This window comes from Echinops telfairi, unplaced genomic scaffold (genome assembly GCF_000313985.2).
Source record: "Echinops telfairi isolate 266 unplaced genomic scaffold, ASM31398v2 ScPeMD7_4;HRSCAF=17, whole genome shotgun sequence".
NCBI classification, from domain to species: Eukaryota; Metazoa; Chordata; class Mammalia; order Afrosoricida; family Tenrecidae; genus Echinops; species Echinops telfairi.
Genome location: NW_022103900.1, coordinates 12272228 through 12277559, shown reverse-complemented (window position 1 = coordinate 12277559; position 5332 = coordinate 12272228). Strand labels below are relative to the sequence as shown.

General features: G+C 38.8%; 1 long non-coding RNA gene across 1 annotated transcript in view; it reads left to right on the top strand.

The window, feature by feature from the left end:
* Positions 1-5332, top strand: part of LOC123522751 — a 14639-nt gene that overhangs the window by 475 nt on the left and 8832 nt on the right. The gene's annotated exons all lie outside the window — the stretch shown is intronic.

The following is a 5332-nucleotide window of genomic DNA, read 5'->3' as shown; positions in this document are numbered from 1 at the left end:
GGGAAGAAAAAAGGAAAGCTGGAGGGAGGTGGGGTTGACGTTTCTGTCCCCGCCTTCTCCCCTTACACACACACACACACACACACACACCCTTTATCCAGGGAGCTTGGTCGCTGCCACAGCTCGGATTACTCAAGCGTGCTTTCGCAGAAGCCAGCCAAGAAATCTCCAAACTCAGAGGACAAACAGCTACTCTTGGGAAGGTGGTCGCCCCAGCCCCCAGCCCCCAGCCCCCAGCCCCAGGGCTCCGTCCCCGAGCTGCTCCCGTGCAGTCCTCGCTGGGACCCCTTTGTAGCTGTTAGGTGCCTTCAAGTCAATTCCAACTCCCAGCCACTCTTTGTACAACGGAACAAAACACTGTCCGGTCCTGCGCCATCCTCCCCCTGAGCTGTAGAGAAAAGAGTGGTGGGGAAACCACCTCCAGGGAGGTGGCGCTCAGGTGGCTGGGAGGACCTGAGAGCCACTTTAGGGTGGAGGTGCAGTGCGGATCTCTGGGAGTGCAGGAGTGGACACCGAACCAGGACTGAAGTGACACGCCCGACCCTGCCCACAGCCAAGCCCGCGCCGCTGAGCATGCCCAGTGATCACCGCTGGAGTTACTGGAGCCACGGAAGAGTTGTAGGTTGGGGTGAATGAGTGTCTGGGTACTGGAAGGCTTCCAGAAAAGGATGAAGGTCAAAGTCTGTGAACTTTGAAACAAGGGTGGAGTTCGAGATGGGGGAGCAAGAGGGTGAAAGGAAGCGAAGGTAGGAGGGGCTCACAGGTATCAGCCTAACCTAAGTGTGTCCTCCAGCGTCGTTCTTCTTCCAGACTCCAGAGACACCCGTCTGCCCACTCCCACTATCTGTAAGGCGTCGTCTTGGTTAGGACACTGTGTCCTCTTAGGCTTTGCTTCTGAGAGCCTCCAAACCTGGGAATCTCACAGTGTACACTTCTGTCAAAACTGTCCTGGAAATTTAAGGAAATCAAAGGTGACCAAGCCACCGGAGCAGAGTGTTTTTCCTGTTATTTTTCTAGTATTTTCCCCCTCTTGATTTTCTTCCTTTCATTTCTGTTATGTCCATAGTTTGCTACACTCCCCGCTCCTGTCTTAAACAGAATTTGTTCCCTTTAGAACCTACAGGAATAGAACCAGGCTGACTCTCATGTCCCTCTCCTGGCAGCAGGGACACAGAGAGAAACCTCTCTTCAACCATGTGATTGGGTGGCTTCAGGGGTCTTCTTGCCCATGAACCTGCATGGCCTGTGCCTTGAGTCAGCTTGTTCATAATTTCTCAGTTGCAGTCTCAAATCTTTAGTGAGAAAAGGAAGTGGGACCTAGGAGAGCAGACAGGAAGGATTAGGTGGAAACTAAACCAAAGAGGAAATCAATAAAAAACTTTCCTTCCAATATCTACCTCCATACAAAAACCTAAGCAATTCCTCTTCTTCCACATCAGAGTAATGGAAATAAACAGAAATGCAAACTAGCTTTACTTTATAAAGAATCTTCTATGATAGGTCACAGATTCTTAGGGTATTTTGAGCTGAATTCAAATCCGTCACTTGAGTTTTGAAACAACACGCTCATCCAAAGTACCACTTAAAAGCCCCCAGCCCACCTTTCCCGGCTATTCTCTGGTTTTCTTTCCAAGTAGATCTTTCAGTCTTTCCGTTCCCCTGCTGTCCTTGGGCTTGACAGACACCAGAGTTCCTGTCCTGGGAATGGAATGCGTGGAGCTATCCATGGTGCTGACTCTGATTCTGCCGCTAGTAACTGCTCTCTGCCTATATTCAACCACATCACAGATAATAGACCTGCAAACTCAGGCAAGTGGTCCGGAGGTATTCATAGACACCACTTGCCTTCATTGGATACACATGGAAATACAGGTCGATATTTGCACCTCGTTCCCACAATGCTTTCCTTTCCTACATATCATCGGAACTAAATCTAAACTCTCCTCCCTCCACAAATGTCAATGACTCCAGAGACAATTTAACAACCTGAATGTACAGTGGGTTGTAATTAAGCTATGATATACAGTTTGAAGGCACAGTGATACAGCAGTAAGTTACAACAAGGTTATATGAATACTACTTCTTTACTTTTGCTTTTTTTAGTGCATGAAGATCCAGTGACTTGATACTGCTTACAAAGGAAACAAGAATTTTAAAATACAGTTTGAATTACAAAATCCGTTTGTCATATGACCAGATACATTGATGTATACAAGTCAACAGTGCATAATACCTTAATTTATGAATCTGATACTACTTTCCACATGCTACTGAGTTCAGAAATCTTTGAATTCCACTTCCTTTCCCACCACCACCTCCCACACCAGCCACCTGGAGAAAAGGGGCTTCATGTTTCTTGAGATATTTTTTCATTCTCAATAACCTTCAGAGTGGTGTGTTTGTTTGTTTGGGTTGTATACACAAACTGTGGTTAAATTTTCACTGTTTTATATATGGGCCAAGTTCTGTGGGCTTCATATTTTCTTAACTTCATTTAGCTCTAAGAATAGTTCTATTAAGGATTCAGTGTAAGATCATAGGACATTCTATAACCAATGTATTATAATTGATTGATCTGAGCAGAAGATTAAAGGCATCCTGTTTCTAAATTACCCCAGTAATCTTGTTCATGCATTATACATTGCTGCAGTGGAGACAAGTACATCAATCTATATTCAGCCAATAATAGAATCAAACCAGAAGATGATAGTCATGACTGTGTGCTGCCTGGAAAATTACCACCCCACCATCATGCACACCATCTTCAAAAGTGAAGCTCCGGTTTTCGGTTGAAGCCAGGTTTCATAAGGTTTCTGTTTTTTTGGACCTTTTAATAGGCCAAATATTGACCTAAGAATAATTTAAATGTTGGACTTTCATCAAATGTGTAGTTGAATAATCAGTACAAGCTGCTTCATGCAAGGATACAAAATAAACTCAGGCTTTGTCCTTAAATTATTTAATCATCAATGTATTTTTAAAAAACAAGTTATTTACCATTTAAGGTGTGTAAAAGAACTTTGAACAAAAACAAAACATAACATTCAATATGTTTTATACAGAAAATTGTGTATACGTGCTCACAGAAATAATGGAGCCCTGATTCATAATCTACTACTAGAAATTATTCAAGTCTCATGTGTTACTGCATGAATCTTTAAGGAAACAGTAGAGGCTGTTGAGGGCTAGTTAAATGGAATCCTTATATTGACAAAAAATGGAAAACTTTTCAGATTGATAAGTAATGAGATTTTTTTTTCACATCTTAAAAATAATTCAGAATATAAATCAGTGAAATCCATGCAATGTTTTATGAATTTAGCAAAATTAATTTAATGATCTGATGACCATAATGAAGCATTATAAAGGCTATTTTAATATGGATCTCTATAGGGATTCTGGGCTTCTACTAACTGGGTCATGTTTAACCTAGGAAACATCTGAATTTATAGTTACAAGTGAGGCAGATTTTAACTGTACTATCATATGAGGCTCTAGAATCTCATCAGAGACAGAACTTTTGAGGTCATCTATTAAAACACATAGTTCTGTGCTGCATGAACTAATAGAAAGAGAAGAGGGGTAAAACCAACAACTGTGGTTTATCCAGAAATTACCTTTTAAAGCAGAAAGCAGTGAGGCTATTTTATTCTTAGCTTCACATCTAAATTCAGTATACAAGATTCTACTTTCACTTTTGTGGTATCAGTAAGTCGGGAAATGGAGATAACATGTTTAATAAGAAGTCTTATAAATAGTAAATATTTATACAATGATTTTCTTGTGATATAAATACTCTGGAATTTCAAAATAGTAAATAATAACATTAGCATTATTATATAAGATAGGCAATTTAGATTAAGATTGTGTTAGTTGAGTGTATGACTGTGTGTGTGTTGTGTGTGGGATGAGCAATAAGATTTAGAATGTAATGCATGGATGGATCCTTTTCTTTCAAGTGGTTTGGGTTAACCCTTGTGACTCAAACTCAGAACCCCACTACCATGGAAGCAATTCCAAAACATAGCAACCCTTTCTAGGGCTTCTGTGACTGTAAACCTTTGTAGCAGATGACAACCTCATCTTTCTTTTGAGGAGCAGCTAGTGGGTTTGAACCATGAACTTTGCAGCTAGCCCAATATCTAACCCAGAACACTACCAAGTCTCTTTGAACTGGTGTCAGTTTCTAATATATTGGCAAAAGCAGGTCCAATTAGAAAACTGAGTATTCCTTAGGAAAATGTAGATCATTTCTGGTAATAAGTGTTATATTAATTTCAATACAAATGTTAGTATGCATTAACCTCAGATACTTTTGTTATTACATATTTAATAAAATATATACATCTTTACCAAATAATTCTTCTTAGGAGCATATTAGTGATTACATGTAACTCTTATTGTAAGAATAAGGTTTTCATAGGAAATAATAAGGTGTTTGTAGCCAATTCCCTTAAACAAGTTACCCCTTCCTGCAAGGGAGGGGGGCGGGGCGAAACTGGTCATATTGCTATTACATTTACAAACATTCAGTAGGTAGTGACTGAATTGAACTTCTATGATTTATGAACAAGTGTGCCTAGGAATCTAAATTTATCAAAATATACACATATAGATATTTCAGGTGACGATTTGATAGGGCAGAATATAAGATTATTGTAAAAGATTACTTCTTCACTCAATTTAATAAATTGCTTTCTACAAGTCTAAAATTGAACCAGTTGTTAGATATTAAAACCTTTCTGAAGGCAAAGTTTGTGTACAAATCTTCTATAACAGTAGATATTAAAATTATGTCTTGATTTATATATCCGACTAATTCTTTCTTGGTTCACATATTTTTATCACTATCCAGATTAATTAACTCAATTCATTAACTCTAAGTTAACTGGTCTTTGCAACCATATGATAATATTTAAGTTTTCCAGAATTGTACTAAATTATTTTTTCTGAAATAAATTCTCTTCAGTTATTTTTAAATGGCATAGTAAGTCCTTCTATACTTACTAAAAATAGCTTTTCTATTATATAAAAGCTTTAATATTTAAGCAAATTTGTACAGTGAGAACCAGATCTCTCCTAAATTAAAATAAGTTGAAAAACACAGTTTTGGCTTCCACATATGTTCACGAAGGATAATGGAATCAGTATTTAACTTTCATTTTTAATGAATATATAATGGGACATAATATTTAAAATAACTGTCCCCAAGCATTTGATGATAGTCAGTGTAGTTCAGTGTTTCCTGTAAAATGGGGACGAAGCGAACATTAGGATTGCTGTGGTTCCTTTCTTAGAAAAAATTCCCAGGCCACACTTCAGAAAATGGAAA